This window comes from Triticum aestivum, chromosome 7A (genome assembly GCF_018294505.1).
Source record: "Triticum aestivum cultivar Chinese Spring chromosome 7A, IWGSC CS RefSeq v2.1, whole genome shotgun sequence".
NCBI lineage: Eukaryota > Viridiplantae > Streptophyta > Magnoliopsida > Poales > Poaceae > Triticum > Triticum aestivum.
Window position 1 is genome coordinate 173,551,587 of NC_057812.1, and position 24,180 is coordinate 173,575,766.

Here is a 24,180-nt window from a genome sequence, read left to right on the forward strand (position 1 = left end):
TAAAAAGGAGAAAAGTGAAGAAAAAATAAACAAGAACCCTTAACCAACAACACACATCATTACAGATGGCCCATAGCCCCCGAAGCACTCAGGAGGCTCCAAATCTAGGGGGTTAGTATCTTAACAGATTCATTATTTCTTACTTGGAAGAAATTCAGTCATTGGCGAGACCTTCCCAAACTGGCCCAGTTCGGTTGCACCAGCGAATAATAGATGATTCCCAAATCCTAAAAAGTGCATGCGTGCTCGTTGTGGCGAGCCAGCACTCACGGCGACAACCGTTCGATCGCCCCGCACGCGCGATCCAGGGATGGACGTTTCGTGCTCTTGGTGCGGCTTGTTACGACATGTTTTCACCTGGGGGGCCCACCACAATCCCATGTTCTCGATGCCGTTGGCGTAGTTTTCTAAACCGCCCAGGGAGAGCGCCGCTGTATCCCCCCGTCCCAATCCATTCCTCCTTGCTCGCCCCAAATCTTGCTCGCCAGCTATCGGCATAAATCATGTTTTTGCCGCCGGTTGCCGGAGACGGAGAGGGTATGGGTGGTGTTTGAGAGCGCGCGACGGAGGTGCGCGGGGTTGCTGTGGCGCGCGCGGGGCACTGCAGAGATGCGCCTGGAGAAGGCCGCGGCGGAGGTGCACGAGGCTGTGTGGGGAGGCGCACGAGGCTGTGACGGATAGCGCGAGCGGCTGCGGTGGTGCGCGCGCGGCGAGGCTGCGTTTGAGCGTGCGCGCTTCGGAGGTGCGCACGGGGACTACAGAAGACCCGGTGAGCGTGGCGAAGGTCGTCGGCGATGACTTCGTTTCTGGCGGTGGAGTCGCCGCTGCTTGAGGTAAGGTCCAGCTCCACGCACCCTCCCGATTTCCATTTTCTGTTCAGGTTAGGGAATCATGCGCACAAAGAGAGGGACGGGGTTCATTCCTCATGGTGTTTTGTTCATGAGATTGTGTTACGGGTGAATCAGATGTTCATGGAAGGGATTTTTGGTAGATTCGTTTGTTTCTGAGATGGGATTTTGTCTGAAATTTGTAGTAGGAGTTGCCTGACTTCATGCTAACTTAGTTGCATGAGTTGCTTCAGTATTGCGTAGGAGTTGCCTGATTAATGCTATTCGAGTTGCCGTAACTACAAATGTTGGGCAGCGTTCGAACACAAGTTGCCTGGTTTTCTGAACCCAAAGTTGCCTACATGGTGTGGAATTCTGCCAGTGGGTTTTCTCATGTTTAATCCATGTGTTTTTGTGTGTGGGATTTTTGCCAGAAGTGAGTACATGAGTTGCCTGGACTTGTAAAATAGTTGCCACATCCAGTTTGTTAATCATTTTATCAACATGATACTATAGAGTTATAATGATAGTTTGGTTTTTCATCAACCTGAAATACATTTTTTGATTTTATTAAGTTTTATATTGTTGCAGGATCGACAATGTCTGAAGCAAGCAAAAGTGGTGGTCAGGATTTACAAGCTAACCAAGAGGGTCCAGAAGAAACAGAGGTAACAATGTTTTTTCTCTCGGATGAAATTAAAGAGAGGGAAGGGGAGGCAAGGGGCCGGAGTTGTTCCTTTTGTTTTTTTAGTAGTGTTTTTTTCTTCAATAATATGGGGTGGCACGGTGTCGGTGGTGTTCTCATGTTCGAGATATGCTACTGTATTTACTAAACAAATGAGCACCTTTTGTTTTTCCAATGCAGGCACACCCATCTCAACAACAAAACCCGACTATAATTGGCTACAAGTGTAGGCGCACTAAAGAGGTGATTTGTCATGGGAAGCGCTCGTTAGACATAGATAGCAATGCAAGTGCACCAGATGATCATTAAGAAGCCAGGGAGGTCACACAAGAGGAGGAATCAAAGCCAAAATGACGGAACACATGCGAAAATGAGGTAATTTATGCATGCACTTGTAGTTTCCACACACATTTTTTCTTCAAGGGCTGGATGATAGCAAGTCTTTTTTTCTCAATTTATGTGACTAATGTGTGGCGACTTAGCTTTTTTGTGTATGTCCTTGTCGTTTTTGAAAGTATCTCGAAATCGACCCCCTAAGCATGTGTTTTTATACTCACATCTACAATTCTATGTGATAGAGGTGGAATAGGGAGGTTGAAGAGGGGTGTGGGGTCCCATGTTTATGGCGAATCGATGATTTTGAGCGCGGCGGTGGTTTGCGACTTGGGAATGTGGGGGGCTAGAATTGTGTATGATTTCAGCAGAAATTTTTGAAAACTTACCCAACACATGAAGGTTAGTTTCTAGAGATGCCGGTGTAAGTCGCCCAAAGATCCTGTCCCGAGATGGGGGGATGGAATCATCAATGACTCAAGCCGAAAGTGTCCAAAACTTGCCCAATGCATGATAGGTAGTTGCTAGAGATGCTAGCGTAAGTTGCCAAAGATCCGATCCTGATATGTGGGGGCTGGAATCGTCTATGACTTGAGCCGAAAGTGTCCAGAACTTGCCCAATGCATGATAGTTAGTTTCTAGAGATGACGACGTAAGTTGCCAAAGATCAGCTCCCGATATGCGGGTGCTGAAATCGTCTATGATTTGAGACGAAAGTGCTGAAAACTTGCCCAACACATGATAGTTAGTTGCTAGAGATGCTGGCGTGAGTTACCCAAAGATCCACTGCGAGATGCGGGGGACTGGAATCGTCAATGTTTTGAGCTGAAAGTGTCCAAACTTGCCCAGCGCATGATAGTTAGTTGCTAGAGATGCTGGCGTGAGTTTCCCAAAGATCCGCTCCCGAGAACATTGGGTTTTATTTTGTCCAAAACTTGCCCAATGTATGATAGTAAGTTACTAGAGAGGCTGGCGCGAGTTGCCCAGAGATTATTTTTAGCAAAAAAATGATTTTATTTGCACAAAAGTTGTGTTTTCCAATAGGATAAGTTGTCTACATATAAATAGTACTTGCCTAAATCATCTAAGTTTCGTAAATATGATTTTGTAGACGTTCTTGCCTAAACAGATTGTTTGTTCTATTTACAGGGCCTCACTAAATTCTAAAGTCAAAGCAACATTTTTGAGGTTTTGTGCATACACCCAAGCAAGAAGGTTCAACATCCACTTCCTGGTAAGCTTCGCACAAAGATATCCAACTTTTTTGTTTCAGCTAATAAGTGGAGTTGCTTACTACCAACCATGATTTTTCTTAAACAAATCCTAGAAGTTGGCTGCTCTTTTTTTCTCAACACAGTACTAGTACAAAAACCAATTTAAGAAAAGCATCAAGGGGTTTCTCTGGATGTACGACAGTCAGTAGTTGGAGAAAGGAAAACAAAACAGTTTTCATGTACTGACAGAACTAGCCTTTTCTTTTGGAACACTATCCATTCCATTAGCTAGTGGGCGCGGCAAGATCGCCTGCCACAACACTGATTACATCAGGAGGCAGGTTAGTGAGCCAAACACGCTCACTGTCCAAAGCCATTCCCGCACCATGCCTTGCCGACATGTGGGCTGGAACATTACATTCACGAGACTGAAAAAGAACTTTATACTCCAAAAATCCTAGCCTCAACTGGTACTTTGCCTCACGGAACAGGTTCCCAAGTTTTGCTTGATCCGCAACCGTTGATACAATGGATTGCTGCAGTGTGAGGCAACCAGTCACTGGTACCGCCTCAGGGATAGATGTCTTCGGGTAATATTTGGCTTGCAGAACTCGAGCACAAAGGGAGTCCGGGTTCTCACAGGACTAGCTTTTTTGTCAATACTTGATTTGCTTAAAAACCCGCTATAGTTGCTCATTAATTCCTTTTCTTGCAATTGGTGTAGTAAAATCAATACTCGCTGTTCACGGCATAAGAAACAAGGGGGAAACACTGGAAAAATAGTTGCAATCTGGATGAACAAGGTGAGAAAAAAATCAAACCTTCTCTTTCTTTTGCTGAATTTTGATGTGTGGGTTGGTTAGTTAAACATTGCACGAGAAAAATATGGGTCAATTTTGCCTGAATTTTTATATGCAAGTTTTTGATTAGAAGAAATCCATATAAAGGTGAAACATTTTTATCTATTTTTTGCTTCTTGGCGTTTTAAGCATGGGTGGCCAATAAATCAATCTCTTTTTTCACCTGTATACACATCAGCCCTAGGAGATACCTGTCAAAAATCCAAAGCACAAGCTAAAACCAAAACTTCAAGAGGGTTATGTTTGTTTTCATTCACACAACTAAATAAACATGAGTTGCCTCTAAACCATTCCCTACTTGCCCAAACATTATAGAAACTTGCCTAGATATGTGAACAGCTAGAAACACAACCAGCACATCAGCTACAGTTAGAGCAAATCCCCAGATAGATACATTGCCCAAAACCGAGTAGCAAAATTCACAACAAAACACAGCAGCTACTACTATAATTGCGCAAATTGTAGTTCAACAAGAAATTTTGCCCCAAAATTCACTAGTAAAAGCCAAACCCTGTAATTTTCAGCACCTCCTTTTTCCTTAATTTTTTTTCTACCACACAAGAAACATGAGTTGCCTGCATTTTTTTCTCCTGGATTGCCTACACATATACACAACTTGCCCAAAAGCTTTGACAAGCTTGAAGATCAACCAAAAAACAACAGCTTCGTGCAACCTACAACACTCTGCAGATACTTGCAAAAAATTGAAGCATAAACTAGAATAGTAATTTCAAGAGAGGGGTTTCCCTGTGTTTTCAGCTAGAGTTGCCTGGAAATCATTCCATACTTGCATGCACATCATACCAATTTGCCCAAAAAACATATTATTTTGCATGTGTAATGTCTTAGTAGTTCTTTTTTGCAGTTTCACAAACATTAACTGCCATGTTGTTGTATATTCCCTCATTAATAAATCCTTTGTTCCACAGGCATTTGTAAAAGAGAAGCGGCATTTGTAAAAGAGAAGCATCTGAGAGGGCACAACAAGATGGAAGCTCACCTCTCAGGTCCATGGCCACCAAAACGAGGGCAACAGTTGTGGTAATGGAGGAGAGGAACAGATGGAGAAGGGGAGGTCAAGGGGGTGAGGTTTGGGGGCCTGTGACTGGGAAAGGGAAGGACGATTTGGTGCGTTGGCGTGAGCCTATATAGGGCTAATGTCAGTAGGGACAGTAGTTAATATTGTGACAGACTCGCCCCTGGGGGCCATGTGCGTGAGGGGACCGTTTTTTTTCTTTTTTGGATTTGCCAGCTGGATCAGGGGAAAGGTCCACTACTAATTTTAGGGTGTGTGCTCTGGACCGCTAGCCAGCCAACTGTTGCTGGCTAGTCGCGTCTGGAGTCCCAAATCCTAAAAAAATGTATACGGTCGCCTAAGGTCTCAAGCGGTCAAAACCCTCTATGATTCAATCACATCGTCGCCACTATCATCCAATCATCATTAGCTACCACTCGGAATCGGCTGACGCTAGCGATCATTGTGTCTACTTTGCGTCAAGTCATGGGTGAACAATGATCCTACAAGGGCCGCGCTGATCTCTGTTGCTGGTTTGCGTCGAGCCCTCGAGCGTGTTTAATCTTCCAGAAACTCGGCATAAGATTCTTTAAGTATAAAGAATATTGTATTCCGCTTTGAGATGGTAGTGCCTAATAGTTGTATGGTGATGCCATGATGGCCACACTGATCTCCGTTGCTGGTTTGCATTGAGCCCTCGAGCGTGTACAGCGTGTACCATCTTCCAGGAACTCACTGCTAGATTCTTCAAGGTATAACGAATACGGAAATCCATTTTGACTCATGGAGCCACATGCTCCCACAATCTGGTTCGTGCCTCTGCCTCATGATTCCCGCATAGGATTGTATTCCCAGCAGATTTGGATAGTATTTTTGTGCTTTGAGAGGGTAGTGCCTAATAGCAATATAGTTACATGTTCTTGCTACTAGCTTGAAAAACGATCTTATATTGTGGCACGTAGGGAGTAGATGCTAGGCCAAGTTCAAAATTTTCTTTTATTTTAGGTTAGCCATACTTTTGTAGTGGACAAAAAGGTAAATAAAAAGAATAGGTTATATTCTTTTTTCCAGGCCATTTGTTTCACACTTGAACCGTTTGTATGATCATGTAGCCAATCACAGGGATAAATTTGAATGAATACTCGTAAATATCTGTTGTGATGTGATTTTACATGAGACTTGATATACATATTGTCACGCCTAATATGCGACTCTATCCTAAAGGAACTTGAAGGTCCCACCAAGGATAGAAACGCATATTGGAGACGCTTTTGCAAGGTGGATATCATTATATCGTACCATTACATAATAGTTGGGGAATACATACAAATGGCATACAAATGCCACATAATACATCAAACATCATACATGAGAACACCATCCGTCTACGGATGAAACATAAACAGAAACTCAAACAACATCCACCCTGCTAGCCCAGGCTGCCGACCAGGAACCTATCCCCTGAACGAAGGAGAAGTAGAAGAAGAACTCCAAAACAAGTAAACATCGCTCTCACTTCATGATCACCGCATTAGCTGTACCTGCAACTATTATTGTAGTAATCTGTGAGTCACGAGAACTCAGCAATCCCATTACCATGGGTATCAAGACTAGCAAAGCTTAATGGGTAAGGAAGGGGTAAAGTGGTGAGGTTGCAACACGTGACTAAGCATTGTATGGTGGCTAACTTATGAATACAAGAGTAAGATGAGAAACTACGCAAACGGTCGCAAACTAGTAACAACCACTAAGTGATCTTGAACTACTTACGTTCAAACATAACCCAACCGTGTTCTCCTCTCGAACTTCCCAGAAAAGAGACAGTCATGGTTACGCACGCGATTGGTGTATTTTAATCGAGTTTACTTCAAGTCCTCTACAACCGGATATTAACAAATTCTCATCTGCCACATAACTGCGGGCATGACTCTCAAAAGTTTAAACCCTGTAGGGGTGTCCCAACTTAGCCCATGACAAGCTCACGATCCGTGGAGACAATCCTCCATCGCGGGACCCTCCGATCAGACTCAGAATCCCGGTGCACAAGACATTTCGACAATGGTAAAACAAGTCCAGCAAGACCTCCCGGCGTGCCAACACCCTGATAGTAGCCGCATGTATCTCGTCTCAGGCCACGTCCAGATGAGCACAACATACAGCAACCGAGACCCGAGTTTCCCCGGGGGAAGCCGCACACGACTCTAGTTTGGGACCAACACCATCAGCACTGCCCCCTGTATGTAGAAAGAATCCTCGGGTTCATGACGCCCTATGCTAATTAATTATTTAGTTCAAGTTTTTATTATGGCAAATGTTAAAAGCAATGTTGGGCCTTGCTAGAAGAGTTTTATCAAAGCGAACTGTAAAGAGGGGCCCATAAACCCTCACCGTGTTAGGGACGCAAAAATCAAGGAACATAATACCGGTATGACGAAAACTAGGGCGGCAAGACTGGAACAAAACACCAGGCATAAGGCCGAGCCTTCCACCCTTTACCAAGTATATATGTGCATTAATTAAATAAGAGATATTGTGATATCCATTGATATCCATGTCCCAACATGGAACAACCTGCAACTGCACCTGCAACTAGCAACTCTATAAGAGGGGCTGAGCAAAGCGGTAACATAGCCAAACAACGGTTTCTTAGGAAGGCTAAAAACGTTAGAGGCTATCATGGCAATTTGGGAGGCTTGATAAACAAGTGGTAGGTAGCGTGACATAGCGATAGCATCGAGACAACTAGCATATCAAAGATAGTAGTGCAATCCAGGGTGACAGTCATCTTGCCTGAAATCCCGCTAGGAAGAAGAACGAGTCCATGAAGAAGATGATCCCACGTAGACGAGTGAATCCTCACAATCGCAACGAAACAGGAACTATCGAGAAGGAGCACAACCGGAAAGAAGCAAACAACATGGTAAACACACAAGCATGCACAAGACATGATGCTCAACCAAGTATGATGCATGACAAGGCTATATGATGCTACTCATGGCAAGAGATGATGCATACAAGAACAACACATCAAAGCAAGTTTAAATGAGGTCGGAAACAACATATAACAATTCCGGTAAGTCCTCATATGCAATCTTCAAAATTGGTCCTGATCTGAACAAAACATTATGTTAAAGTTGTTAAACATCAAGTTAAAGTGCACCAAGATGATCTATACGTGTTTTCTAGTCAAGTTACATATAAAGTTCATTTAATTCGGAGCTACGACCTAGAAGATATGAGACAAACAAGTTAAACATGGCATTGATGCAAATGCAAGTAAAACAACATTACAAACACTTCAAAACATGGATGCAACAAGGTAACATGAAAATACATGCAAAACCAAGCAAGTTTCATGTAGAGTATGCTCCAAACAGAGCCACGGTTCAACACATACACTCCATACAAGTTTCAAACTCAATCTCCCCAAAACAACAACTAAGCAATTTTCAATCAAAGAAAAAACATGCTACAGGAAACATATGGACATAAACTTGACATGTACTCAAAGTACAAACAACATGCTCCAAATAACATTAAGGTTCAAGTTCATAGGCATCAGGATTAATCCAACATGATCAATGTAAAAAACAACTTAATAACACATATTATGACTTAGTGAAAAAACAGGGCACACATGTGAGCAGAAATAACATGTTGATATGCTGGAGGCATGAAACACAGATGATATAGTGCAAGATCATGGCAAACAAAAGCATGGCATTAAAGTACATGTTAAACATGACAAAACATGATTACTAAGCATCTCCATATAACCCCTAGATCAATGGAAATCAACAAGAGAAGATGCAACATAAGAGCATCTCCAACAGCCGCCGAACGCGCCGCGTGCTAAAAACTACTTTGCCGCGCTCCCATCGCCTGATTTGGCATGGCGGGCAGCGCCGGCTCCAGCATCCGCGCTAAAATGCAGCGCGCGCGTGCAGCTCCAACAGTGCACAAAAATGCAACATGCGCGATGATACGTCTCCAACGTATCTATAATTTTTTATTGCTCCATGCTATATTATCTTCTATTTTGGACATTATTGGGATTTATTATCCACTTTTATATTATTTTTGGGACTAACCTATTGACCCGGAGCCCAGTGCCAGTTCCTGTTTTTTCCCTTGTTTTAGTGTTCGAAGAAAAGGAATATCAAATAGAGTCGAAACGGAATGAAACCTTCTGGAGAAGTTATTTTCGGAAGGAAAGCTACCCGATAGACTTGGAGTGCACATCAGGAAAGAAACGAGGGAGCCACGAGGCAGGGGGCACGCCCACCCCCTAGGGTGCGCCCTCCACCCTCGTGGGCCCCTCGTGGCTCCCCTGACGTATTTCTTCCGCATATATATATATATATACCCTAAAACGATCGAGGAGCACAATAGATCGGGAGTTCCGCCGCCAGAAGCCTCCGTAGCCATCGAAAACCAATCTAGACCCATTCCGGCACCCTGCCGGAGGGGGAAATCCCTCTCCGGTGGTCATCTTCATCATCCCGGCGCTCTCCATGAAGAGGAGGGAGTAGTTCTCCCTCGGGGCTGAGGTTATGTACCAGTAGCTATGTGTTTGATCTCTCTCTCTCTCTCTCGTGTTCTTGAGGTGGTGCGATCTTGATGTATCGCGAGCTTTGCTATTATAGTTGGATCTTATGATGTTTCTCCCCCTCTACTCTCTTGTAATGGATTGAGTTTTCTCTTTGAAGTTATCTTGTCGGATTGAGTCTTTAAGGATTTGAGAACACTTGATGTATGTCTTGCGTGGGATAATCGTGGTGACAATGGGTTATTCTATTGATTCACTTGATGTATGTTTTGGTGATCAACCTGCGGGTTCCGCCCATGAACCTATGCATAGGGGTTGGCACACGTTTTCGTCTTGACTCTTTGGTAGAAACTTCGGGGCACTCTTTGAGGTTCTATGTGTTGGTTGAATAGATGAATCTGAGATTGTGTGATGCATATCGTATAATCATACCCACGGATACTTGAGGTGACATTGGAGTATCTAGGTGACATTAGGGTTTTGGTTGATTTGTGTCTTAAGGTGTTATTCTAGTACGAACTCTAGGGCTGTTTGTGACACTTATAGGAATAGCCCAACGGATTGATTGGAAAGAATAACTTTGAGGTGGTTTCGTACCCTACCATAATCTCTTCGTTTGTTCTCCGCTCTTAGTGACTTTGGAGTGACTCTTTGTTGCATGTTGAGGGATATTTATGTGATCCAATTATGTTATTATTGTTGAGAGAATTTGCACTAGTGAAAGTATGAACCCTAGGCCTTGTTTCAACACATTGTAATACCGTTTGTGCTTACTTTTATCATTAGTTACCTCGCTGTTTTTATATTTTCAGATTACAAAAACCTTTATCTACCATCCATATTGCACTTTTATCACCATATCTTCGCCGAACTAGTGCACCTATACAATTTACCATTGGTATTGGGTGTGTTGGGGACACAAGTGACTCTTTGTTATTTGGTTGCAGGGTTGCTTGAGAGAGACCATCTTCATCCTACGCTTCCCACGGATTGATAAACCTTAGGTCATCCACTTGAGGGAAATTTGCTACTGTCCTACAAACCTCTGCACTTGGAGGCCCAACAACATCTACAAGAAGAAGGTTGTGTAGTAGACATCAAGCTCTTTTCTGGCACCGTTGCCGGGGAGGTTAGCGCTTGAAGGTATATCTTTAGAACTTGCAATCGAATCTTTTTGTTTCTTGTTTTAGCACTAGTTTAGAAAACTACAAAAATATGGAATTGAGTTTGCCTCATACGCCTCATCTTTTTAATATCTTTCGTGAGTATGATGGAAAGGAAAATTGTGCCAAAGTGTTAGAAGAAGAATGCATTAAAATGTTTGGCACTAAATATTTGAATGATGAGCATGATTGCAATGTTGTTAGTATGAATTCCTTGAATATCCATGATGCTAATGATATGCAAAGCCACAAGCTTGGGGAATCAATGTTTGATGAAGATGATATTTTTTCCCCCAAGTTTTGATGAGAAAATTTATTATGACGAAAGCATGCCTCCTATTTATGATGATTATATTGATGAAAGTGGATTTGGAGAGGTCACGACTTTATTTTGTGATGAATCGACTATTTCAGAAGAGGTTCCAATTGATTATGAGAACAAAATTGCTATCTATGATGATTATTGTGATGACTTGTATGCTATAAAGAATAATGATACCCATGAAACTTGTTATCATGATTTTAGTTTTCAATTGGATTATGCCTCACATGATAATTATTTTGTTGAGTTTGCTCCCACTACTATTCATGAGAAGAAATTTGCTTATGTGGAGAGTAATAAAAATTATATGCTTATGCATCATGAAAATAATGCTTTATGTGATAGCTATATTGTTGAATTCATTCATGATTCTACTGAAATTTATTATGAGGGAGGAATATATTCTTATAGGAATTGCAATAATATCAAGTTTCCTCTCTATGTACTTAAAATTTTGAAGTTATGCTTGTTTCACTTTCCTATGCAAGTTGATTCTTGTTCCCACAAGTTGTTTGATCACAAAATCCCTATTCATTGGAAGTGGGTTAGACTTAAATGTGCTAGTCATATTCTTCATGATGCTCTCTTTATGTTTCAATTCTTATCCTTTATGTGAGCATCATTGAAATCATCATGCCTAGCTAGGGGCGTTAAACGATAGCGCTTGTTGGGAGGCAACCCAATTTTATTTTTATTCCTTGCTTTTTGCTCCTGTTTAGTAATAAATAATTCATCTAGACTCTGTTTAGATGTGGTTTTATGTTTTAATTAGTGTTTGTGCCAAGTAGAACCTTTGGGAAGACTTGGGGAAAGTCTTTGCGATCATGCTGTAAAAAACAGAAACTTTAGCGCTCACGAGATTTGCTGCCATTTTTTATTGGAGAGTGCTATTTAGTTAATTCTTTTTGAAGATGATTAATAGATAAATTCCTCAGGTCCAGCAATTTATTTTAGAAAATTTGGGGTTCCAGAAGTTTGCGTTAGTTACAGATTACTACAGACTGTTCTGTTTTTGACAGATTCTGTTTTTCGTGTGTTGTTTGCTTATCTTGATGAATCTATGGCTAGTAAAATAGTTTATAAACCATAGAGAAGTTGGAATACAGTAGGTTTAACACCAATATAAACAAATAATGAGTTCATTACAGTACCTTGAAGTGGTGTTTTGTTTTCTTTCGCTAACGGAGCTTACAAGTTTTCTGTTAAGTGTTGTGTTGTCAAGTTTTTAAGTTTTGGGTAAAGATTCGATGGACTATGGAATAAGGAGTGGCACGAGTCTAAGCTTGGGGATGACCAAGGCACCCCCAAGGTAATATTCAAGGACAACCAAGAGCCTAAGCTTGGGGATGCCCCAGAAGGCATCCCCTCTTTCGTCTTCATTCATCTGTAACTTTACTTGGAGCTATATTTTTATTCACCACATGATATGTGTTTTGCTTGGAGCGTCATTTTATTTTATTTCGTTTTGCTTGCTGTTTGAATAAAATACCAAGATCTTAAATTCTTAAATGTTAGAGGGTCTTCATATAGTTTCATAATCATTCGACTACTCATTGATCTTCACTTATATCTTTCGGAGTAGTTTGTCATTTGCTCTAGTGCTTCACTTATATCTTTTAGAGCATGGTGGTGGTTTTGTTTTGAAGAAATAGATGTACTCTCGTGCTTAACTTATATTATTTTGAGAGTCTTTAGAACAGCATGGTAGTTTGCTTTGGTTATGAAACTAGTCCTAATATGATGGGCATCCAAGATGGATATAATAAAAACTTTCATATAGAGTGCATTGAATACTAAGAGAAGTTTGATACTTGATAACTGTTTTGAGATATGGAGATAGTGATATTAAAGTTGTGCTAGTTGAGTAGTTGTGAATTTGAGAAATACTTGTGTTGAATTTTGCAAGTCCCGTAGCATGCACGTATGGTAAACGTTATGTAATAAATTTGAAACATGAGGTGTTCTTTGATTGTCCTCCTTATGAGTGGCGGTCGGGGACGAGCGATGGTCTTTTCCTACCAATCTATCTCCCTAGGAGCATGCGCGTATTGCTTGGTTTTTGATGACTTGTAGATTTTTGCAATAACTATATGAGTTCTTTATGACTAATGTTGAGTCCATGGATTATACGCACTCTTACCCTTCCATCATTGCTAGCCTCTTCGGTACCATGCATTGCCCTTTCTCACATTGAGAGTTGGTGCAAACTTCGCCTGTGCATCCAAACCCTGTGACATGATACGCTCTTTCACACATAAACCTCCTTATATCTTCCTCAAAACAGCCACCATACCTACCTATTATGGCATTTCCATAGCCATTCCGAGATATATTGCCATGCAACTTTCCACCGTTTCGTTTATTATGACACGCATCATCATTGTCATATTGCTTTGCATGATCATGTAGTTGACATCGTATTTGTGGAAAAGCCAACATTCATAATTTTTCATACATGTCACTCTTGATTCATCGCAATACCAGTACACCACCAGAGGCATTCATATAGAGTCATACTTTGTTCTAGTATCGAGTTGTAATCATTGAGTTGTAAATAAATAAAAGTGTGATGATCATCATTTTCTAGAGCATTGTCCCCAGTGAGGAATAAAAAAAGAAAGGCCATGAAAAGAAAAAGAGAAGGCCCAAAAAAAGAGAAAGGCCATAAAAAAAGAGAAGGCCCAAAAAAATGAGAGAAAAAGAGAGAAGGGACAATGCTACTATCCTTTGCCACACTTGTGCTTCAATGTAGCACCATAATCCTCGTGATAGAGAGTCTCTTGTTTTGTCACTTTCATTTACTAGTGGGAATTTTTCATTATAGAACTTGGCTTGTATATTCCAACAATGGGCCTCCTCAAGTGCCCTAGGTCTTCGTGAGCAAGCAAGTTGGATGCACACCCACTTGGTTTCTTTTGTTGAGCTTTCGTACATTTATAGCTCTAGTGCATCTGTTGCATGGCAATCCCTACTCCTTCCATTAACATCAATCGATGGGCATCTCCATAGCTCATTGATTAGCCTCGTTGATGTGAGACTTTCTCCTTTTTGTCTTCTCCACATACCCCCCATCATCATATTCTATTCCACCCATAGTGCTATATCCATGGCTCGCGCTCATGTATTCCGTGAAGGTTTATAAAGTTTGAGATTACTAAAGTATGAAACAATTGCTTGGCTTGTCATCGGGGTTGTGCATGATGAGAGCATTCTTGTATGACGAAAATGGAGCATGACTAAACTATATGATTTTGTAGGGATGAACTTTCTTTGGCCATGTTATTTTGAGAAGACATGATTGCTTAGTTAGTATGCTTGAAGTATTATTATTTTTATGTCAATATTAAACTTTTGTCTTAAATCTTATGGATCTGAATATTCATACCACAATTAAGAAGAATTACATGGAAATTATGCCAAGTAGCACTCCGCATCAAAAATTCTTGTTTTTATCATTTACCTACTCGAGGACGAGCAGGAATTAAGCTTGGGGATGCTGATGTGTCTCCAACGTATCTATAATTTTTGATTGCTCCATGCTATATTATCTTCTGTTTTGGACATTATTGGGCTTTATTATCCACTTTTATATTATTTTTTGGACTAACCTATTGACCCAGAGCCCAGTGCCAGTTCCTGTTTTTTCCCTTGTTTAAGTGTTTCGAAGAAAAGAAATATCAAACGGAGTCAAAACAGAATGAAACCTTTTGGAGAAGTTATTTTTGGAAGGAAAGCTACCCGATAGACTTGGAGTGCACATCAGGAAAGAAACGAGGGAGCCACGAGGCAGGGGGCGCGCCCTCCACCCTCGTGGCTCCCCTGACGTATTTCTTCCGCCTATATATATCCATATACCCTTAAACGATCGAGGAGCACAACAGATCAGGAGTTCCGCCGCCAGAAGCCTCCGTAGCCACCGAAAACCAATCTAGACCTGTTCCAGCACCCTGCCGGAGGGGGGAATCCCTCTCCGGTGGCCATCTTCATCATCCCGGCGCTCTCCATGATGAGGAGGGAGTAGTTCTCCCTCGGGGCTGAGGGTATGTACCAGTAGCTATGTGTTTGATCTCTCTCTCTCTCTCTCTCGTGTTCTTGAGGTGGTGCGATCTTGATGTATCGCGAGCTTTGCTATTATAGTTGGATCTTATGATGTTTCTCCCCCTCTACTCTCTTGTAATGGATTGAGTTTTCTCTTTGAAGTTATCTTGTCGGATTGAGTCTTTGAGGATTTGAGAACACTTGATGTATGTCTTGCCTGGGACAACCGTGGTGACAATGGGTTATTGTATTGATTCACTTGATGTATGTTTTGGTGATTGTCGGTGTCAAAACCTGCGGATCTTGGGTAGGGGGTCCTGAACTGTGCGTCTAGGCCAGATGGTAACAGGAGGCAAGGGACACGAAGTTTTACCCAGGTTCGGGCCCTCTTGATGGAGGTAAAACCCTACGTCCTGCTTGATTAATATTGATGATATGGGTAGTACAAGAGTAGATCTACCACGAGATCGGAGAGTCTAAACCCTAGAAGCTAGCCTATGGTATGATTGTTGTTCTGTATGTTGTCCTACGGACTAAAACCCTCCGGTTTATATAGACACCGGAGAGGGTTAGGGTTACACAAAGTCGGTTACAATGGTAGGAGATCTATATATCTGTATCGCCAAGCTTGCCTTCCACGCCAAGGAAAGTCCCTTCCGGACACGGGACGAAGTCTTCAATCTTGTATCTTCATAGTCCAGGAGTCCGGCTGAAGGTATAGTCCGGCCATCCGGACACCCCCTAATCCAGGACTCCCTCAGTAGCCCCTGAACCAGGCTTCAATGACGACGAGTCCGGCGCGCAGATTGTCTTCGGCATTGCAAGGAGGGTTCCTCCTCCAAGTACTTCATAGAAGATTTTGAACACAAAGATAGTGTCCGGCTCTGCAAAATAAGTTTCTACATATTGCCATAGAGAGAATAATATTTACACAAATCTAATCTGCTGACGTATTCCATAGTGTGACATCGCACCATGGCCAAGCCTTTATTCGAATCATTTTATTGTCCCACCTCAGCGTGTCATGCGAGGCGGTTTCCTTGGCATGTCTCGTCGAAGCAGAGATCTTGTCCCCTTATTCCGGGATTCTCATCAATACGGGCGTGGGTAACCCAACCGCTTCTAGGACTCCTAGACTATAGGCAAGTCCAAACGGCCACGGAGAGGACGCTTGATATTCACCCTCTTTATAAAGGGACAAGGCTTTTATTTTTTCCCTCCCGTGCTCAATCGAATCCTTCCCCCACCTCAAGCTCAAACACCCAAAGTTCAGGTCAGGTGCTCCGAACCTTCAATCATGTCCGGATCTAGCCTTCAAGGCCGATGGGTGCCTTCCTCCGTCACGGAAGAAGACATCAAAAAGTTGAGGGAGGCCAGATATCTGACCGCCGAGGTTTTGCATCGGCTGCCTGCCCGAGGGCAGGCCGTCCCCTCCCCCGAACCCAACGAGAACGTCGTGTTCGTCTCCCACTTCCTCCGAGGTCTAGGCCTTGCTCTGGATCCTTTCGTCAGGGGTTTGATGTTTTATTACGGGCTAGATTTCCATGATCTAGCTCCGGACTCCTTTCTTCATATCACGACATTTATTGTCGTGTGTGAGGCCTTCCTCCGGGTTACCCCTCACTTTGGCCTGTGGCTCAAGACCTTTGAAGTAAAGCCGAAGATGATCGAGGGGCAACATGCAGCGTGTGGAGGTGCCTCAATATGCAAGATGACGGGAGCTCCATGGCCCAAAGGTTCCATTCCAGAGGTGTCTGAATTGTGGCAACAGGAGTGGTTCTACATCACGGCTCCTAGAAGTGCCAAGTGGGCGGCCGCCCCTGTTTTCCGCTCGGGCCCTCCACCACAACTGATGTCATGGATCAGCAGAGGTCTGAGCTGGGGTCCAGCCAAGGACGTGCCTATACTGCAAAGCCGCATTCGAGATCTCTTCAATGGAGATTTTAGTTTGGTTGCGGTAATACAAGTTATGCTGGTTCGTCAAGTCCAGCCTTGCAAACGCCGGCCCCTTCGCTTGTGGGAGTTCAATCCCGAGGGACCGCGTGTCATTCAAAATTTCCTCGGCCTGACGCACGAGGAGATGTACAAGTCATTCTTCGGACCTCAGGTAGAGTGTCCGGAAATCACCGAGGACGTGGGCCTGAGCAGTAACCGCGCCGCCGAACAGGTAAGGAATCTTCCGGCCGAACATACTATCTCTCATTTGTTACGAAGTTATTTCTGAGAGTTCGCTTTTTGACCAGGACTGGCTAACAAAGGCGAAGTTGATTCGGTGTTCGGCCCCCCTCCCTGAGGGTTTGGACAATCCGGTATTGGAAAAGATGCTCCAGGTCGCACCTTGCCCGGAGCCCTTGAAGGAAGATACTGGGGAGGATAATACGGGCGGACGCGGGCCCCCAACGCTGCCCATTCTAACCGAGGGAGCGAGCGTCTCCATGAAGGAAGACGACCGGAGGAGGAAAAGGACTGCGCCCGGGGATTCGGAAGCCGAAGCTTCCAAACGGGAGAAGAAGTCTCCCACAGAGGGTCCTACCTTGGGGGTGCTTTTGCCGCACAAAGTCCGCGGGGGGATCAATTCTCCAGCGAGTCGTAAGTGACCCGAAATACTTTAATAGTACAGGTATGCCATCTTTTTCTTCTGAGAAAATAACCACCGCATATATCTTTGCAGTTCGGGCCTTAGCCCCTCTCAAATGAGCTCGTCTTCGGGGGATCTTCTTCCAGAGATGATGGAGAGCGAAACGCCTCCTCCGGACTCCTCCGCTCCGGAAGCGGGCGACCCCGAAGTGTCGTCGCGGAGGGCCTCTCCGAGTCCGGTGAGGCCAGAAGATAATCCCATTGACCCCCGAAGCTCCCAGTGTCCGGCTCCCGAAGAGAGCGGACAAAAGAGTCCGGCACCGTCTGGTGTGCGATCGGATGTTCTGAGGGAGTTGGTGGGGCGAGCGGCCATCTCAGATGAACACCGTGTGCTGATGAATACGGTGATGGAGAGAATCTCGTCCGCCGAAAGCGGATTGCATGAAGCTTTTATGAGTCTACTGACAGGCTTTGAGGTACGTAAAATAATGTATGATAGTCCTGCACATGCTAGGTGTGCCCTGTGTAGATAGTAGCCCCTGAGACTCTGGTTGTCGTCGGAAACGACGACGAACAGAGGATCATATTCCCAGGTAATAACCATACTGCCTCTATGTGCAGGTGATGGAAGCTCCGGTGGCTAGCCGGACTAGCGAGTTTGCCCATTTAAAACGGCAGTTGGATGCGGCAGACGCCGACATCGAGCTTGTTAACAAAAGGCTTGACGAGGCACAGGGTAAGTGTCATTATCTGGTAAACGCCACATAGTAAGAGCAGCATGATGCCAGTATCTTTAATATGTTGTGACTGCAGATGGAGCTGCCACTATTGAAGCCTTGCGGGCAGAACTTGCCCGAGCCAAGGAACAAGCGAGGTTTGGTAATGCGGCTGCTTTGAAGGCGGCCGAAGAGTTGAAAGCCGAGAAGGCCGCGCATGGCGAGAGCCGAGATAAGATGGCCAAGATGGCCATAGAATTAAAAGCCGCCGCCGACCGTTGCCGGGTTCTTGAAAAGGAAAACCTAGCGAAGGCATCGGACCTTGAGAAGGCTGCTGCGACGAGAAAAGACATCCGCTCTGCTATGAGGGCGAAGAAGGAGGAGCTGCGGGAAGCCGGGGATATTGTAGCTGGGAAATCCTTTATGTTGCGGAGGAAGTTCGGAGATCCACGGTATGCCTCTCTGGATCGGCTGTGGAGTTTGGAGGATGTGTATATGGATTTGGCGGCGAGCGCTGCCGATGCGGCCAAGTACTTCCAGGGTCAGACGGACCGTGAAGTGGACCAGCTGTTTTGGACACAATTCCATTCTCCCGAGCGTCCGCTTTCATTGACTGACCAATTAGCCGAATGGGCCGAACTGAATAGGTTGTCCGGACTCGCCATGAGGTCTGTTGTGGATCAGCTATGGCCGGAAAGGCCAAAACCGAACAGCTATTTCAGCTTGGTGCAGCAGTTCCTTGACGTGGTGCCGCGCATTAATGCGATGAAGAGGTCGGCGTGCATAGAGGGCTCACGGATGGCCTTTGCCCGTGTTAAAGCATACTGGGCGGAGATGGATGCTACCACTGTTGCAGCGCGGGATTCGGCCATAGGTCGAATGGCTGCTGAGCACTACTTTGAAGAAGTTCTTGAGGGTGCTCGTTTGATAGAGACCCAGTGCTCAAAAAATATTATGTTTGAGTGATATGTAATCTCATTGTAAGCGAAATGCTTTTATAAATTTTTATAAGGCTATTTTTATACTTTTGCCTGAAAGTAATATGATGCCTCCTGGGCGGCCGTTTATGTATACATGTGTATAACCTGAAAGATTGCAGCCGTCGGCTTCAACCCCCACGCATATAATGCGGAGGTGCTCGCAAAAAACACGCGTTCACACTTAACCCAACGTCTTGGTCCTATTAAGGAGGTGATAGCGGAGCGAGCGAGGCAACCGGACTATAATGCTTTAGCACTTTCACTTAGCCATAGGAGTTTGACAGTGGGGCTACTAGATAGCCCCTGGTGGCTCCGCACTCTCCCGATCCCGGGGTGCGTACATGCCTGGCCGGAAAACGGCCCTTCGTTAAGGCGGAGGAATTCTAACATTCCAACAGGTCATCGAGTGGTTGACCAGTCTCACGCTATATCATGACAGTCAGTTTTCGGCTTTCTCTACTGAGGTGCTCGTCCGGATGAACCAGGGCACAATCGCAGTAGTTCTCCTGGTGCTACCTTAGCCGGTAAAGCGGAACGTAAGGCACCAAAACACAGGAGCCGGGCAAACCCAACATTTGACCAAAGACAATGATTCGGAGCTGATGCATATAGGGCCAAACTCGCGACGCCGAACACTCCCTAAGGTATTCGGTCTTTGTGGTATAAACCGGGCCTAAATAATGGCCTTTGTAAGAAGCCCCTTGTGTCCAGGTACGTGCATTGTTCTGGCGTGGCCACATGCCAAGACGTCAGCATCCTTCTCAACGGTGGATATGTATCAACAAGAGACAGTAAAAAAGGTTTACGCAGGGTCTTAATCTAAAAAGAATCCTTGGAGCGGGTCCCTGCTGCACGTCTGCGCCTGTGTCTCCGTTGTGCCGTATCCTGGACGGGTGTAGCACGATGATCGTCTGTAAAAGAGAGGAATTTAGGTGAAAAAGTTGTCGTGCAAAAAGATAGTTTTTAAAGAAACCATGTATAATTCAAGATGAGAAGAAATTGCCACTTGTCTGCGCGCGTTGAGCCCCTTGTATTGACAAATAGGGGTGTGACCATTTATTCGGTATAAATAGCGGCGCCGGACTTGATTAGTTGTGTCTGAGGTCTTGACGACCTATTGGATGCTTTCGCTGGTCCGGGCGCCTTTAGTGTGCGGCTGCCAAGGCAGCCGCACTCTCTTCGGCGCGCAGAGATCGCTTGATATTTCCGTTCACTGAAATGATGCCACGTGGACCGGGCATCTTGAGTGTGAGGGAGGCGTAGTGTGGTATTGCATTAAAGCGAGCGAAAGCTTCGCGTCCGAGCAGTGCTTGATAGCCACTTTGGAACGGAGCGATGTGGAAGGTTAAATGCTCGCGACGGAAGTTATCGGGGGAGCCGAATATAACTTGTAGTAGGAGGGAGCCCGTACAACGAGCCCCTGGGCCTGGCGTTACTCCTTTAAAGGTAGTATTGCTATGGCGAATTTTTGTTGGGTCTAACCCCATCCCGCGGATTGTATCCTGATATATTAGGTTTAGATTGCTGCCACCGTCCATCAAGACTCGTGTGAAGTGATATCCGCCAATTACTGGGTCTAATACCAGGGCAGCCCATCCTGCGCGTCGGATACTTGCTGAGTAATCGCGATGGTCGAAAGTGATCGGTTGAGACGACCAGTGGCAGGACTTCGCGGTGACAGGCACTTGGGTATATTTTCCTGGGAGTGCCGCGTTGTTTTTTCCCTTGATCACGTGTAACACGTTTACTGTTTTGACTTCTGGTGGAAATTTCTTTTGTTCCCCAGTGTCTTGCTTGGGAGGCTCGTCCTCGTCTTCACTTGGTGTATCCTCCCCCTTGTGTACGGCGTTGAGCTTGCCGGACTGCTTGAAGACCCAACATTCTCTGTGGGTATGATTAGCAGGTTTACCAGGGGTACTATGGATCTGACATACTTGGTCCAGAATTTTGTTGAGGCTGGACAGTTCATCCCTGGTGCCTTTAGAGGGCGGCTTTTGACCTGGCCGAGAGCTTTTGAATCCGGCGTTTACTGCCGTGCCCTTCGTGCTGTCTTCTTTATTCCGGCGTTTGTTATTGCTGTTGCGCCGTGATTTCCCGTTTCCATCTCTAACTTCAGATGTACTGGGGTCGCTGGTGCTGCATCTGGCTAGCCAGCTGTCCTCACCCGCGCAAAAGCGGGTCATGAGGCTTGTTAATGCGGCCATCGTTCTCGGCTTATTTTGGCCGAGGTGTCTGGCGAGCCATTCGTCACGGACGCTATGCTTAAAAGCTGCCAAGGCTTCGGCGTCCGGACAGTCGACAATCTGGTTCTTTTTAGTAAGAAACCTGTTCCAAAGCTTTCGGGCTGACTCTCCGGGCTGTTGAGTTATATGACTCAAATCGTCCGCATCCGGAGGTCGGACATAAGTCCCTTGAAAATTTGCCCGAAAGGCGTCTTCGAGCTCTTCCCAACTTCCAATGGAGCTTTCGGGGAGGCCTTTAAGCCAGTGACGAGCTGGCCCTTTGAGCTTGAGGGGTAAGTACTTGATGGCGTGGAGATCATCTCCTCGAGCCATATGGATATGAAGGATGTAGTCCTCAATCCAGACCCCAGGGTCTGTTGTTCCGTCGTATGTCTCTATGTTTACGGGTTTGAATCCCTCTGGAAATTCATGGTCCAGCACCTCATCGGTGAAACATAGGGGGTGTGCGGCACCCCTGTAGCTGGGTGTACCGCGTTGTTCGGATGTTTGTTGTGTTGCATTGTATGCTGGGGCGCGCTTGCGTGGTCCATAGATGGATCTTGTTGCGCCGTCCTTTGGGTGCGAGCCCTCGCATGGGTCGCGTGTTGTATTGTGAGTGGCGTTGTATGCCGCTCTGTGTTGGTAGAGGGGTCGTCTATCCGGCCAGGTGGCTGCTTTGATATTTGGTTGTGGGGGGTCTGAGGCCTCCTCATCGAATTCAGGTAGCAGCTTCCGCTTTGGGTAGCTCTTGGAGGGGCGATTGTCGCCGTACCTCGCTGCTGTGTTGAGTATTTTACTCCATCTGATTTGGAGTGTGTCTTGCACAGCCTTGAGCCTTTGCTTCTGCTTTTTAAGACTCCTCGCGGTGGCAACAAGCCTTTTACGGGCATTCTGCTGCTCCGGGTGCCTGTCCGGCGTTATGTCGTCCGGACCATTATCCTTGATAGAATTTGTTTGTTCGGTTTGATTATCCGGATTGCCGTTGTCCGGCAGCGGTTCGCCCTGCTCCAGCGCTGGGTCTGTGTGATCGTTATTTCTGTCGAGGCAGGATTTGGGGCGGCGCTTGCGTCGCCGCTTTGACTGCTTTTCGAGGGAACAAGCCTTCGGTGCGTCCTTCCGCTCCTCGTCGTCATCTTTTGGTGCGTCCACCATGTATACGTCATATGACGAGGTGGCTTTCCAGGGCCCAATAGGCGCTGGTTCTTCATCGTCTCCTTCATCGGCGTCCATACCATCGATGTCTTCGGAGTCGAAGTCGAGCATGTCGGTTAAATCGTCGACAGTGGCTACAAAGTGGGTGGTGGGTGGGCTTTGAATTTCTTCATCGTCCGTATCCCAACCTTGCTGACCGTAGTCCGGCCAGGGCTCTCCTGATAAAGAGAGAGACTTTAGTGTCTTCAGAATATCGCCGAAAGGCGAGTGCTGAAAGATGTCCGCGGCAGTAAACTCCATGATCGGCGCCCAATCGGATTCGATCGGCAGGGGCGCGGAGGGTTCGGAGTCCGGAGAGGAGTCCGGCTCCTTGGAGTCACGAGTCTTGCGGAGTGCGGGGCTGGTATTCGGCTCGATCGCCATTGGGATCGCAGCCCCCGAGGCGGCGTCCAATCACCCATCCTCGATCGGCGTAGTTGGCTCCGAATTAAGGGTCGAAGCCGATGCGGGTGCGGCCTCCAGGGCACTGTTCGGCGGCAGAGCTAGATCATGCTCGTCGTGACAGTGCGGTGCGCTCGGCAGTGGCTCGAATCCGTCGAAGATCAAGTCCCCGCGGATGTCAGCCGTGTAGTTTAAACTTCCATATCTGACCTGACGGCCAGGGGCATAGCTTTCGATCTGCTCCAGATGGCCAAGTGAATTGGCCCGCAGTGCGAAGCCGCCGAAGACGAAGAACTGTCCGGGGAGGAAGGTCTCTCCCTGGACTGCATCACTATTGATGATCGTAGGAGCCATCAAGCCTAACGGAGACGACACAGAGGAACTCTCAATGAAAGCACCAATGTCGGTGTCAAAACTGGCGGATCTCGGGTAGGGGGCCCCGAACTGTGCGTCTAGGACGGATGGTAATAGGAGGTAAGGGACACGAAGTTTTACCCAGGTCCGGGCCCTCTTTATGGAGGTAAAAATCTACGTCCTGCTTGATTAATATTGATGATATGGGTAGTACAAGAGTAGATCTACCACGAGTCGGAGAGGCTAAACCCTAGAAGCTAGCCTATGGTATGATTGTTGTTCTGTATGTTGTCCTACGGACTAAAACCCTCCGGTTTATATAGACACCGGAGAGGGTTAGGGTTACACAAAGTCGGTTACAATGGTAGGAGATCTATATATCCGTATCGTCAAGCTTGCCTTCCACGCCAAGGAAAGTCCCTTCCGGACACGGGACGAAGTCTTCAATCTTGTATCTTCATCGTCTAGGAGTCCGGCTGAAGGTATAGTCCGGCCATCCGGACACCCCCTAATCCAGGACTCCCTTAGTGATCAACTTGCGAGTTCCGCCCATGAACCTATGCATAGGGGTTGGCACACGTTTTCGTCTTGACTCTCCGGTAGAAACTTTGGGGCACTCTTTGAGGTTCTATGTGTTTGTTGAATAGATGAATCTGAGATTGTGTGATGCATATCATATAATCATACCCACGGATACTTGAGGTGACATTGGAGTATCTAGGTGACATTAGG

At 45.6% G+C, this 24,180-nt stretch overlaps 1 long non-coding RNA gene across 2 annotated transcripts; it reads left to right on the forward strand.

Annotated features, from left to right (window-relative positions):
• The first annotated feature begins 376 nt into the window (after window positions 1–376).
• On the forward strand, window positions 377–5,535 carry LOC123150721 (uncharacterized). 2 transcript variants are annotated; one of them, XR_006475320.1, is made up of 6 exons: window positions 377–838; window positions 1,419–1,495; window positions 1,693–1,887; window positions 2,995–3,079; window positions 3,784–3,862; window positions 4,849–5,535. It is a non-coding gene; the product is annotated as an uncharacterized lncRNA (long non-coding RNA). The 2 variants fall into 2 exon arrangements; XR_006475319.1 differs by having other exon boundaries at window positions 378–833; window positions 4,849–5,532.
• The last annotated feature ends 18,645 nt before the right edge of the window (window positions 5,536–24,180 follow it).